The sequence below is a fragment of the Strongylocentrotus purpuratus genome, unplaced genomic scaffold, assembly GCF_000002235.5.
Source record: "Strongylocentrotus purpuratus isolate Spur 01 unplaced genomic scaffold, Spur_5.0 spur5_scaffold_13, whole genome shotgun sequence".
Lineage (NCBI taxonomy): Eukaryota > Metazoa > Echinodermata > Echinoidea > Camarodonta > Strongylocentrotidae > Strongylocentrotus > Strongylocentrotus purpuratus.
This window is the reverse complement of record NW_022145598.1, coordinates 34558709-34574379: the sequence shown is the minus strand read 5'-3', so window position 1 is coordinate 34574379 and position 15671 is coordinate 34558709. Positions and strand designations below refer to the sequence as shown.

The 15671-nt window shown below is 35.6% G+C and overlaps 1 long non-coding RNA gene across 2 annotated transcripts; it reads left to right on the top strand.

Annotated features, from left to right (window-relative positions):
- Positions 1-10510: 10510 nt before the first annotated feature.
- On the top strand, positions 10511-14522 carry LOC115923146. Of its 2 annotated transcripts, XR_004063817.1 has the most exons (4): positions 10511-10676; positions 13158-13234; positions 13675-13818; positions 14352-14522. It is a non-coding gene; the product is annotated as an uncharacterized LOC115923146 (long non-coding RNA). The 2 variants fall into 2 exon arrangements; XR_004063816.1 differs by lacking the exon at positions 10511-10676 and having other exon boundaries at positions 13067-13234.
- Positions 14523-15671: the final 1149 nt, after the last annotated feature.

Here is a 15671-nt window from a genome sequence, read left to right as displayed (position 1 = left end):
AAGTGCAAAAGTGACATATTTTATAAATTTTTCAATTTAACATGAAGTTTTTAAGTTATTGATATGAAATTGCTCTCACATATTCCTGATAGTTCATTTCGTTGCATGAATGGGTTAAAATTAATAGAAACACAATCTTCATGATATATTATGGGATAATTCACTAAAAATGGACTAATTATCCATGTTTTTTATAAATGCAAGGAAAATGTTTAGATCTCCGCAGAGTTCCGCTTCAATTTTAATACCACCATTTTTTCTGATGTCTAAGCTTTAATTTGATACCAAATTTGGCTGCCCTATCTTGCCCGTTGTTATGTTAGAGCCGATTTCCCTTGCCACATTGCCCCGAAAAATGTTTTTTTTGGGGGTCCGCGGCTGAATCATGAAGGATTCGCGGTCATAAATCACGGCGCATGGGGGCGCGTGACACTTGTTCTGACTCGGCGGACCAAGACATACACATTTTTCGGTGCTATGTTGCAAGGAGAACAGCTCTAACATGATAACGGGCAGCAAAATCTGGTATCAACTTAAAGCTTAGACATCAGAGAAAATGTTGGTAATACAATTTAAGCGGAAATCCCTGGAAATCAAAACATTTCCTCTGGATTTATAAAAGATAAATCCCCCAAAATGAGTTTTGGCGCACTTTGGTTCCTCCCTGGCCCACTGTGCGACGGTTCACGATTACGAAAATTAAAGGTATTTTACGAAGTTTTGGGAGATTTTGAAAATTGGTTGGATAGTGATTATTTACAATTTTGATATATTTGGATGATATTATAAGCACTAGAAAATTTAGCACCTAAAACATTTCTGCTTTCGGGAAAAAATGAATATAGCAATTTACCGGTGCTCCCGGTAATTTATTTCATAAATTTCAGATAGCGCCTACGGCCTTACAATGGTAGCTGCGACCATGAAAATCTCAGAATATGTAGTTGTGATATATCATTTCCAAACGGTAATAGGTAATCGGTCGATTTTAGTCAAGAAACATTGTTTCATAGCTTAATCGATATCTTTACCTTAAGAGGGAGCTATTCAACATAAAGAGTATATAATTTACAATTTCATAACTTTAGACTCGATTTCAACCGCGACAACGATCACTGAATATTGTAGGATCGCATATGCTTCCAATATGTTCATTTGAACCAAATTCATGACCCCATACCACAACTTTGTAATACCTTTAAGTAGAGTTTTCAATTCCGAAAATGGGTTTCGTAATTCTGAATATAATATATATTTTTTAAAGTTCATAGTTCCAGAAATAAGAAAGGGTTCATAATTCCAAAATTGAAATAGAGCCTGGTTGTATGTTTCCGGAATCAGTGATTTTAATTTCAATTAATTGGAAAACATTTTTTTGAACTGAATGGTACCTTCTATTTTAAATAAAACTTGAATAAATAAATAATAATGATAAACAACTTTTCTAAGTTACGTACCTTTGGAATATTGAAACTTCGAAGTAATGTATGAAATGTTTAAAATTATGATTTATATTTAATTGTTCGAGTTATAAACCCGTGGTATTGGGAATTTTGTGTCTCAAAATTATGAACCTTTGGAAAAATTAACCTTCATAAAAACGACTATCCACATGCCGGTATAGTATATTTAAATTCACCTTCGGGAAAACCAATATGAAGAAACGCCGAATCAGTATATAATTCAATCACATTTTGATAAGCTAATGAAGTGTAGGACAAAGCCCGTAGATCAAGAAATCACGAATAAATCCGACTTACTTCGTTCAATCGGTTCTTTGCGTCAGGTCGGGTTGCCAGGTAGTCGTACACGATCTTTCGTGAAAACATATTCTCATACTCACGAAAGATCGGTTGTGTCACGTTGTTGCGTTTCCCCCACGTTCACGAAAGGTACGGTAAATTAAATGCATATAATCACTTTTTTTTGCTCAAAAATGTTCATTGATATTAAATTAAAACTAATCTTTGGAAATACACATTCGTAAAAATAAATGCCTTAACAATCGGACAATGATGAAGCATCCGCCATTTTACTACCTCTTGTTATGTGACAAAACTTATGATCAAACCACGTACTATTCCTAATATTTTATTGAATATCAATACGTTTATTCTGATGCGATTACATGTTCATTGAAATTGAATAAATACGTAGAGGATGTAGAGGTGAGGGCGAGCAAAAAGTCACACTATATACTTTTTAACATTGCAGGGATAAGGAATGAATGTGTTAACTTAATGTTTTTATAATGTGTTTATGTCTTGAAAGATTCTGGGGGTTATTGTAAAAGTGTAATGCCTCTTATTTATGTAAATTTGTTTAAATGTGACTACACATATTTCATTGTTGAAATAAGTTTCATGATTTGTAGGCCTATAGTGTGTCTTTCTTTTAGTGCAACATGAAGTTGGTTTGCATTCTTATATCATTTATAATTGTATTGTAATTTGTAACTGACCGATGCATAAAGAAATAAATGGATATAACTTTAAACACTGTGCAGGGCTGCAGACCTTCAGCAAGAGCTAAAAATAAATACGACCTAACGTTTTATTCATCTCAAATTTCATCAGAAGTCTCTTCTCCTTTCTAAAAATTCTCCGAAAAAGTTGTGTTTGTTGTCAGTGTAGTAAGGTATTTTTTAATTAATCTGTCGGAAAGGGGACTGGGTGGAACATAAATGACAAGAAGATCCAGGATTATTCAGAACATTGTGACAAGTACCAGAAAAAACTGCTTTAATATCTGGATGGGAAAAGTAGTAGAAAGACGACCCGGACCCTGACAATCGAAGGAAACCATGACAGGAATAGCAGTCTAAGACTGAAGAATTCTAGATCAAGTGAGTTACAAGTGAGCTCAAGAAAGAATGTTGTACGTCTGACTGGCAAGACGTTATTAGATGTATGACTTGAGAGAAATACTTTTCAAATAATATAGCCTACAGAGTGATGGAAAATGAGAATAATGATGTAATTTCTTTCTTTTCTTGTATCGTATTCTAGTAAATATAAGAAACCTCGCTGCAAACATATTTCAAATTAGTAAAGCTTTCTAACCTATTCTCTTATGACCATAACTTCCTTTTATAACCGTCAATTTACTATTTAATCAAAATTTAAAATCAGAAAAATGATAGGCGAGTATGACCCCAGTCTTTTTGAAGAATTTCAAGAATTTTCCGGAATCTGCATCCTAGTTGTAGGTCTCTTGCTTTTTCACGTTTGTTTTTTCCATGGCTACCCTTAAAGTCAATTGCATCTCGAGTTTATCACAATCTCTTCATGCAGATTTTAAGCACTTTATTATTGCATACAATGAATATAAGCACAATAAATAAATAGGTCAAAAACTTATTTTGTTCATAGCCAAATATTCTTTCAAACATTGAATAATTGTAATGGTATCATCCCAAATTGTAATGGTATCATCCCAAATGGGTTTTACAGTCTAACATTCATTGCAAAATGAAAAATTAGGAGAATTCTTACGTTTAAATTTGAACAAGGATTTATTTGATGCCATGGCTTTATGAAATAGTTTGAAATAAAATGAACGAATGCAAGTGCTTATAGAACATTTCAAATTATCAATAGGAATCTTGTCCCAAATGACAGGGTTTGGGTCAGAAACTTCTTTCCAGAATGTTAATCTATTTTCGGGAACATGTGGCTCTAGAATGACATTATAAACATATTTTGGAACTTTCCTAGCTTGTACAAGTTTATTGACAGAGGCATCAAAGATTACATCATGATTCAGGTCTGATGAGACCAACCAATCAAAAGGAACATTTTTCATCAGAAAATTGTATTTCCTCATATCCCTTCGATAAATATCATAATCAAGTATCAATTCTTCAAAAGTTTGCTACCAGGGTGAGGAGGATGAAGCGAATAACTAATAAACATGATACCTTTATCGATCCAATCCAGATACAAAAACAGTGTTTTTAACATCGGGTGATTGATAAAAATACACATACAACCATCTCCATAGCAGCTGGGATATACGAGAGATTTGCCGTAAAAATAACGATGTTTTAATGACGTCACTATATGGACCAAAACTGCCCAAGCAGACGACATCTCATAAAGAATGAACATAATTGCAAAGCTATTATTTGTCAAATTATAATGATTTTAGTGTGTATAAATGTAATGGCATGTCAAACCATTGAAAAGGGGATACAACCCGATTCTGATAACTAAAATGTTTTGCTTGTAAATACACAGAATAGGGGTTAATTACCAATCAAAGAAACCAGACCTTTAAATTGAAAAAAACCCGGAATGATATAAGGACGGCATTTGTTCCCTCTTCAACCGCCGAACATACCGCGGTGTGTGCAGCTGAACATACAATAGCGTCTTATTTTGTTTACAAGCGACAGATTCCTTTATTTTTGTAAAGCTGCATTTGTCATCAAAATAAAAACATGCGCGTGGTTTAGAGTGAGGCAATAGATTATACATTTAGCCTGACGGTAGTGAAGTAAGAGAAAACTCAAGAGAAGATGAAAACACATGCACTGAAAATGTGTGAGATGTCATGGGACATCGTCTGCTTGTGCAAATCATGTCGATACTGTGATCTCACACATCTCAGCAGCGTTCGGAGAGCTCTTCAGGTGCTATGCCGGGGCTGTATTTAAGCGTTTTGTAATTTATTAAAATAATTACTTCGAATGTTTCCAAGCATTGAATTTTGATAACCTTGTCGAATCAAAGTTTCAATTTTGCAATAATGAAAATAAAGTTAGTTTTTAAAATCAATGAATATCTACTTTAAAGGTCGGTCCACAGACGTAAATAATCACATCTGATTGAAACACGTCTGAAAAACCCACTTACACACACACACACACACACACATTCGTAAACGACATAAAGAAGTATGTTACGCAAAATGTTTGCCCACTTCATATAAAGTTATACAAAATTGTATTCAATGTTTTGAAAAAGAATGTTCGTGTTTTAATACATAGAAAGTGCCCTTTTTGTTAGTGCCCCCCCCCTACTATGGGAGACGCTCCGCCGCCCCAGCATTATGCTACTTGGTGGTGATGCGGATTTTGTTCTGACCCTAAAAAGTTTTTGGTCATTACGCCACTGGCCGCCGCCTCGGAAACATTATCATCACTTGTAAGCAAAAAATTGCAATGACTTCCTTTAAGTTGCTCAAGCGTGGGTATAAAGAGGGCAGCAAGCTATACACGGACGCCGCCATAATCCCCCGGAGCGGTTTCGGAGTACTGCGCGTTATACCATAATAATCGTACATAATGCAGTCTGCATGAACATTTGCAGTGTACGTATGGTACAGTCATTTTTTAATACAAACAAACTTCATAGAAGGGGTAGTCACTTCCTTCACCTCCACGTCTGTCGTTCACTAAGCTTCCTCGATCTGGAGTAATGATGGGGGTTGGGGCTTGGGGGAAGTTGCCCCTCCTAATAAAATTCAAACTTGGTTTATTTTTCAAATCGATTACTAGTGATTTACAAACGTTGCTGAAATGGCATGGTTTTTCCCTGAGCTTCCGGGGGGCTCAGCCCGCTTGACCCCATATGACCAAATGAAATAAATTTCTGTACAAGAGAATGTTCAAACCAAAGTAATAAAATGACAATGTGTGCGAGTGTGTGTGTGTGTGTGCGTGTGTGTGTGTGTGCTAGGGTGTAAGTATGTCTGTGTGTGTGTGGACGTGTACCTGTATCTGTCTATTTATAGTATCTGTTAAGGTGATCGCAATTTCCTGATTTATATATAATTTTGCTGTTTTATAATTCTCTCAAATGTTTAGATATTTCTCTAACAAAGTTTTAAATTGTATATTGTATACCGGGGCCCTGCTTACAAGCAACCTGCTTATTAAGGGTATCCCTCCATATATACTTGTTTTTGATACGCAATGTATAGGGCCTAAAATAAAAACAGTGCGTATAAGAAACAAGTATACCCAAGTTTGTTAGATTATGATTGAAAAGTCATAGTTAATGTGGCCTTTAGATCTATTTTATGGTAAAGAGTAACTAGTTCTCTTCCTAATGATACCCTAGTCATAACTTTTCTGCATTGGATGGCACCAGGTTTTTTTTTAAGCGTCGTCAAAATCTCCTTATGATGATGATTCACAGTATTTGTATGGCGCCATTTATCTGTTTAAAAAACATTCAAAGGCGCGAGCTCCTCCAATAAAGTTAGCATTTAAATGTCTGAAGGAAGATGTGAGTTTTGAGTGAAGCTTTGAAATGGTCAAGGTTGTCAATTTCGCGAATAGATGATGGGGGGAGTTCCACAGGCGAGGAGCAAATAGAGGAAAATGCTCGGTCTCCAAATCCCTTAGGATGAGTAATGGGCATCTGGAGAGTAAGGCCAGATGAGCGAAGTTCAGGGCGAAGATGACGCTGCTCGATTAAAAATGACACATAGCCTGGGGTCTGACCATGAGTTGCCTTAAATGTGAGCAGCAGAACCTTGAATTCAATTCTGCTCTTGACAGGAAGCCAATGTAGCTCAGCCAGAACAGGAGAGATGTGATCATGTTTTCTCAGCCCATATTAAAGTAAACGTGCTGCTGCATTCTGTACTGCTTGAAGTCTGTTCAAGGTTGCAGAAGGAAGGCCAGCTAGAAGGCAGTTACAGAAATCAAGTCTAGATGAAATAAGTGAATAAATAAGGCTTTCTGCTGCCTTCCTCGTAAGCAATGGTCTAATGGCTGCAATATTACGAAGCTGGAAGTAAGCAGTCTGACATACCTGTGAAATGTGCCTGTCCATTTTGATTCATGGACTGATCGAAGTAGACCCCAAGGTTACGGGCGCTCTCCGTAGGAGAGACAGACACATTGCCAACTTGGAGGTCCAATAAGTTTAAGCTAATCACCAACTGTGGGTCAGACCATAATGAATGTGTAGTCCAGAATCTGGCCGAGTTGTCGGTCTTATGGCGCTCTTTGTAATGTTTGTCTCAATGGCTTTATTGAGTTTGATAGTTACCTGCCAAAGGTGAATACAATGTGTTATTATTATTATTATTATTATCATTATCATTATCACTATCATTATTATCATCATTATTATTATTATTGTCACTGTTATTGTTATCATCATCATTACTGACATATCAAATAAACACATGTATGCATGTATGTTTGTAAAGTATATATTGTATTTAATAACTATGAACAAAACAATTACATCAGTCATAAACCATATAAATCATTGGTTTTGATATCAAACGAGTTAAAGTACAAGGGGATTAGATAGTATGTAGTGTGTCCCATTTCTTGAGATTTAAACAATACTTTCAAAATTTAGAATGTAGTTTGATAAAGAGAAAGAAAAAATACGTGGTGTAAAAAATAAATCAAGCCAGTTTTATATTCTTCAGGACACAATGCTTCCACAGTGTGGATCAACTTAAACTTGGTATTGTTCAATGTGAAGGTTTAAGAAAAAAAAACTTTTTAAGTACAAAATTATTGGCATAAAGTGTCGTGATAATATTCATTAGAGTAATATTACATTCAATGGTACATAAGGTTGATTAATTATCAAACTTTAAATGTAATTGTTAAAATACTCAGATACATCAAATTTTTTGAGTACAACAATAGTTTTGAATTGATTAAACAAAATGTTGACATCATTTAGTTTAAGAACATCACGATTTAGAAGAAAGTCTTTAATCGCGTTGAGTGACATAAGAATCAGACAGCAGGAGAAAGATAGATAGAGAGAGAAAGAGGGAGAAAGAGCGAGAGAGAGAGAGAGAGAAAGAAAGAGAGGGAGAGACATATAGAGAGAAAGCGTTTAACATTATTATTTTAAATCAAGTATTCTACTACTTCTTTTACATCCGCCTGTGCACTTTAAGAAAACAACGTGGGTGCAACATAGGGCGATCAAAGCTTCTGCTGGAAAATCTAAAATTTATTCAAAATCTGTTTTATCGTCTATCTCGACCTTTTTCTTTCGATTTCCCGTTTGTTTAATAAATTTAGAATAAAAAACTGTTTAGTCAGTATTTTGCGAGAATTATTCCGGGACCAGGTATCCATCTTTCCCGATTCGAAGCGCAGACGCGGATCCAGTCAGATTGTTAGCATCCGCGTACTCATGATATTCATCCGCCGATCCGCTTCTTTCCGGTTTTTTGTTCAGATCGAGGAAGGGATGACTGCCTGATAAGTCGATCGTTGCTTCGATCCTTGAATCAACAGGACCAATCTCTGCATAGTAGCCATCTGCTAGTTGGTTGACTGCCTGTGAAGAAGGTCCAGGGCTTGCTGCTCGTACAAGTTTTCTTACTGCTAGCAGAATACATGTACAGCAAATCATTAGGACGCCACCAACGATTATGACGACTATGACAATAACGATGGCTTTAATGAGTGTAGCAAATAGGTCTGCCGATAAAAATAGGAGATGAGAGAAAAATGAAGTGCTTTTAGCGCTGCCTCCATTTTACACTAGGACCTGATGTCTGATTTATGTTCCAGCAAATTTTTCTAGTAGTGCTACTACTATATCTTGTATAATTAGAATATTTATGATAAGATACTTCGAAGACAAACCGTGATCAGAGGAAAAAGCACATACCAGTGTGAAATATTATCATTATGTGTGTACGGGGGGGGGGGGGGGGGGGGGGAGTGTATAAACACATATCGTCCCGAAATCACCAAAATAACATTCCTTAATCCATTTGAATGACAAAAAAAGAGTTATGAAGAAAATTGAAAGATGTTTCATAAAAGTTTGTAATATGAAAATATACGACGAAGGTTGGTCTTATACAAAAACCGTTTAACATTGCTTATCATTTCGGCTTGAAATGATATGTATCAGCCGTCATTGTTGTGAATAAAGCCGTTATATGAAAACATACCTGACTGATTATCTGAAGTTCCGTCTGAAGTTTCGTCTGAAGTATCGTCTGCAATTGAAAAATAAATAGTTGTATATGTGATGATAGCCAATCTGTAACTTGAATAACTAAGCACCTGCTAAAGACGAGTTGAGAACTTTGACATCTTGTGTTATTCTAAATTCATTATCAGATAAACTGACTTAAACAAAATATATTATACAGATTACATTATCGTCATTCTTTTTCTACCCTGTTTCATTGTAAGTAATTATAAACCACCATTTAATCAGCAATATATACACATACAGAAAATAGAATTTCAAAATTCTGGTTCTAGCTTTGAATCATACATAAAAATCAAATACTGTATTAAAGTTGCACTTTTTTCGCGAAAGGAGTGCCCTCAATTTTTATCAATTACTACAGAGTCAGACATTTAGAAGAAGATCGTTTTTTTCGGAGCTTAACCTTATAATGATGATGATGATGATGATGATAATAATAATAATAATAACAATTATAATAATAACAACAATATAACGTACCTCTATAAACTTGACTGTTTTCTTTTCCACCGCATGTGTGAATTACATCTCCCGGGATAGCATTGCATGGTACACCGCATCTAGAATCACAAACGATGTCAGCTCTACCACAGATTAACTTTCCACAGGAACACAAATCTCCATTGAACAAAGCTGCATAGGAATGACTTCCATTTATACATTGTTCCGTACATTGATCAATATCATTGACAGATGAATTTGTTTTCGCCACAAAACAAGACAGGTTATAACATCCATAGTACGTCATATCTAGAAAGAAAAACAATTTTTTTAGAGTTTTAACATTACAGAGTAATGAAAATTACTTTTCTTAATGGGGATGATAATTCAATGTACATCAACGACCCATAGTTGATTGCCTTTTCATTCCTCCCTTCTTCATCTCTTACAGAATCTTTTTTTTGGAGGGGCGACTCACAAAACCAAGCCCGCAAAACTTCTTTAACTCATCCTGCATTCTGCACCGCTGGGAATTATCATATATTGTTTGAAATGGGTTATACGATGTTTTTAACGCACGAGAGTGTTAATTATGGCTAAAAAAAATAAAAAAAAATATATATATAAAGATAAATAAAAAAAAAGAAAAATTTATTTCCTCACATTGAGATGTTCGGTCAGCACCATTATAGTAACAGATATTATCGTCTGTTGTTCCATTTGAAGCAGAGACAAACAGTGGCAGCAGCAGGCACAAGAAGACATCATTAATCCATCGATTAGAGATTGCCATTTCACATACGACGTATTTGCGCCTTTGATTCTTCAAACTTGGAAAGTCAAAAGTTATATGTAGCTAATTTTCATGAAAAATCACATCAAATACAAATTCCTTATGAGGAAATCTTGCCGCTGATGCCCCCTTTCCCGCGGTTGCCGATTTACACAATGTTTTGCCTATAAATGAGGAAGTGATCAGTGATTCGACACCATAGAGATATATACTAATAAGACTTAGCTCTATGTTCGACACCCACTTCATCGAGCGTACGCTTACTTTAATTTGATGAACGTTATCACGTGAACAGCGCACTTTTTATCAAGTGACCCGGATGCGTCTTATTTTTTCGTACCACGGCGAGGCCGGATTCCTGTTTTATCATGAATATTCATTAGGCAGGGTCGGGGAAAGTCTCGATTCTCTTAAATATTCATATCGAGGTGGGAATGCACGACGCGCGCTATACTCGCACAAAGTGAGAAGATTTAGTTCACGGAGAATGCATATGGGTGAGTAATTGATTGAAATATCAGTAGATTAAGAGAATTTAGTCATTAATTTGAAAAAGCTGTAATTCGTGATCTACTGTAATTTCTTTACATTTTGAGACTGTTCTCAACAGATTTGTGGGGAAAAGGCTAGGAAAATATTTCTCTTGAAATTGCACTTTGATTTTCATCGTCGTGAAGTAGTTTGACTGCGGTTTGCCTTCATGTCACCATTTAGAGCCCCGGGGTTCCGGCAGGCCCACGTTGGGGAATTTCGGTGCTCATCTGCATCAAGATAAAACTTTCTGATCAGGTTTTATTCCAAATTTGATCGTCATCGTGAATCTAATTCACCAATCATCCATTGAATTTAAATCTAGATTTAACGTTACACCTTAAAATAATCTATGAAGTATGATTTCTTTAATAATCCAAGAGGGTTAATTCTTGTTTATATTTAGTAGATGTCGACTCTGTTGGCTATACTAGTATTACTAAGACTAAGTGCTATCCGTTCGCTCAGTTGCATCATTGGTGCGTGTCAACTTTTAGACCAAAACTGTTTGTGACCATGGATAATCAAACGGCTCCAAACCATATTTCATTTAGACGTAAACCTGGAACTTATTAATAATAATATTCAAAAACAAACAAACTAGACCTAGGATTCATTTATTTAATGTTCAGATGTTGTGTGTGTCCAGTGTGCTTGTCAAGTTGTCATAACCTTTCTAGATCTAGACCTATATTAAAGATTTTTTCTTCTCCAAAGTGTGCAGTTCATTTGATGAATCTATTTTTTGTTGGACGTTGTATAAGAGAAGACCCCTAGGGTAGTCGACAATTATGTTTACTTATACGCAGAGGCGGCGGAGCAACTTCCAAAGTGGGGGGGGGGGGGGGGGGGGGGGGGGGGGGGCACCAACAAAAAAACTTTCTTGAAAAAAGGGCACCTTCAGAGGGAAAATATACCATTTTTTTGACATTGGTATATACCCCTATTTTGTGATTACATTATCAGGGATGATTTCAATATTTGTTTCTCTTAATACAGCATTTAAGATATTGCTTAAGTATCATACTTTGCAGTTTTTGGCTTGCAGTGCGAAAAATTACATCTTATAAAGAGGAAAACCCAATCCTGATGGGGTTATATAAGCACAATCTCATAACGGAAGACTGAATAGATCTGTGATAAGTTACATAATTATAACATCTATAACTATGGGCAAGCGTAGCGAGCGAGCTTTGTGGGAAATTGCTTTTAGTCGCTTGAAATTAGGGACACGTTTAATGATGAGAGGAAAAGGGGACACTTATCGAAAGGGTTAAGACACTTATCAGAAAAGAAAAGAAGCATGTGTCAAAGTACAAAGGCTAATTATCAGAGGTGAAAATGGGGCACTTCTTACACCTAAACAAAGAGGCATGCACCAGGGATGACAAGAACATGGGCATTTGTCGACGGAAAAGAGGCACCCATCAGATTTTGATAGGGGGCATTTATAAGCAGTGAAAAGGGGCATTTATGAAAAGGGGTAGGTTCTTTATAAGAAAGGAAATAGGGTACATATCATTGTTAAAAGGGTAATGAGAAGGGGAAGTGGCTCTTATTAAAAAGAAAAAGTGGCACATGTTTAAATAAACGGGGCACTTATCAAAGACGAAAAGGGGTAAGGGTGCTTATAAGGAAAAAAGGCATTATATAGGAAGGAAAAGGAGGACGTGTCAAAATAAAAGGGGCATTTATAAGAGATGAAAAGAGTACTGACTAGGAGGGGAAGGGGTGCTTGTCAAAGTAAAACAAGTATCTCTCAGAAGTGAATAGGGTCATTTACAAGAGATGAAAAGGGGCACTTAAGAGAATGAAAAGGAACTATTTTCATAAATGAAAAGGGGCATTTATGAGAAGGGAAAGGGCCTATTTTTAAATGGAAGCACTTATAAGAAAAAGGGCACTTATTAAAAATGAAAGGGAGCACATGTGAAGATATAAGGTGCGCTTATCCAAGTTAAAAGGGGTAGTTATTAAAAGGGGAAGGGGCACTTTAAAAACTTAATAGGGGCACTTGTCAGAGTAAAAGGGGCACTTTCCTATGTAAAAAGGGGCACTTTTCCTATGCAAAAAGGGGCACTTTTAGGGTACTTGACCAAATGGGAGGGCACTCTGCCCCCCCCCCCTCTCGGAGCGCCGCCTCTGCTTATATGGTATGTAGTCCACCTCTTCTTGTTATAATAAACTAATTCTACTTAGTACTGCTTCGTGTTCATAGGCCATAGAAACCACTGTTTGATGCACAAGTTAAATCTTCCATTTAGTTTTACTTTGTACTGTGGTTCATTACATAGGAATGTTGATTTCCACACCATATTAAAATTAAGGCCAACCATGACATAAAAATATCTATTAATTTGAATTATGCTAGATCTATTTTATTTTGTTAAGGAGAAAGGGATGCCTTGATTGTCGTATTGATTTTCTTCTTCTTTTTGTTCCAAAAGATTGAAACTGAAGAGCTGGAAGGAGGACATTACAACATCTCTTATATTTGCAAGATGAAGCAGAAAGTCCCATGCAGGTACAGTTATCAGGTTATTTAGCACACACATATTAAACGACCACCTACTAATTCACTCAAAAGGAAATGGAACTAAGTTGACATTGCAAGCATATATAGTGGAGGGTATATTTTATTCTAGTTCTGCACCTAGTATACAAATATTGATGTCTTTTCTTTCTATGTTTACAAAGGAAAATTTGTCCTTATTTACAGGAGGTCCTGTGTTTAGAAGAGCCATATCAAATGCACATTGTAAGCACTACATGTAGGGTATACACAGGACCCCTCATTTTTTTTTTTGTAAGGGGTACTTTCACTTCTTGAGCAATGAAGATGAAGAAGAACACAAAATAAGATTGATAAAAGTCTGTTTATAGGATGTATTATGGTTGATATGTATCCATCAGTATCAGTTTTTAATTGAAGTACATGTACCTACTTTGTTTTCTCTCATGTAGGATGATGCCTCTCTACAGTGGATGATGAAGGCATTCTGGTTTGCAAACTCAGGAGAGGAACAAAGAACAGATGTTGACGGGATCATATCTAGAGATGCGGGCCTACTACACTTCATACGAGCAAGTGTGCTATTATACATGAAGGTACCCCCCATAAATTTTTGTGGAACAAATGTCATGGAGAAAATTATAGATCTAAAACAGATATTTTTCATTGTCAGTTGACTTGTAAAAGAATAATTGACTTAATATCACAATTGTAATTTAGATTAAAAATTAAATGTCAATATAGATGAAATATAAGTCTACATTACGTATGTTTCAGTAGCATTATTTCCAGTATATTCTCTGGTCAAAGTTGTTTGGTCATTTATGTCCCATACTTAACCGAGTATTATTCAATTACCGGTATGAGCACGAGTTGTATTACATTGTATTACTTATTTCATACCTTGTCTGATCCGAGCTCCAGCAGGCCTATCGTCTTAATGGGATCATCAGTAATAATTTAAGATGCGGTCAGTATTTAAACTAGTCTTGTACAAAAAATAGTTTAGGTTTGTCCACTAGAACCCCAAGTGAATTTCAGTCCTTCCTTTTTCTGAGCAGGTATCAGGGTGTATGTTATTAGTCATTGTTGATTTTTTTATATCTTATTTCATTTTTCCATTCAACAGACTTGGGTTATATTTTTTTCTGAAAACTAGGCTACAACTTTAGTGATGGATGCAGAAGATATCTACACGAGACTACGTCTTAAAGATGCCACCCTCATATAATGAAAAAGGACAATAGAGATGGGTTTAAACTGGAATATTTACATGATATTTATTTGTTATTTGTATTATATGTTTGTAGAATACTACATTCAATAAAGCTAATGAAGTTTATCATCTTGTCGACTTTCAAATAATTAAAGATAACTAATCCTCAACGAATAAACATTAAAATTCTAACAATGTCAACTACCATCTTATAGGATGAAACTGAGGACTGGGCAGAAAGATTCTCCTTCAAATTTGATTGATAAAGGTCTATCAGTCTATATCAAAGATTGAATTAATCAATGATATTTTGATTATAATTATACATGTTAAAATTCATTACCTCTATGGACTTCTGTATGGGAAGTTTTGTAGATTATGAAATTATTGCTACTTCAAGTATTGTATGTAAGAAGGTTTGAAAGACAACACTCTAAATGCATTAAATATGGAAACTGCTAATCCTCATTGCCTTTCGTATCCAAACTTGTAGCTTTTATAGAATCATGTTTCGATGCTTCCCAACTAAAGAAAACAGGGAGGGGGGGGGGGGGGGGCTTGCTATCCTCTTATCTTATCCTCTGTACAAATATGATTATATGTTTATATTAGAAGGATTTAGAAAGTGAAATTTTGAATTATACCATTACTGTTGGTAGAAGTAATGGCAGTGTCGGGAGGGGGGGGGGGGGGGGGGGGTTCCTGGTGAAATTTACGGTATGCCAATGTCAAATTAATAAAAAAGAGAAAACTATTCTTAATAATAAAAATTATACAGTACATGGGCCTCCTAACAAAAACCCTGGTACCACTGTTGTGTTTTGAGTGTGTGTGTTTTTTTTTGGCAAACCAATTACAAATTTCCAGTGTTAAATTCAAATTTTTTCTTTAACAAAATTATGTCAATATATTGTAATTAAACAATGTTTCACTTTCCTTTTTTTCAAGTTAGATATTTGAATAAAATGATTAACATACTTTCCGGTTTCTCTGGCCTCTACATTAAAAATGTTCTACTTCTAGCAAAGCTCCTGGAAAGGCTGCAAAAAGGGAGAGTGAAGAGAATGAAATTGAAATGTGGACAGTAATGGAGTGAATATGGAATGGTTGATGGTAGTTGATAACGAGTGAATGCAAATGAGTGGCAACAAGTACGACTGAAAGTGAGACAGAAAGGAATTGCAACAGGTTGCTCAGTCAAGAGAACAAACCTTGCAGAAGATAGTTTTCGAA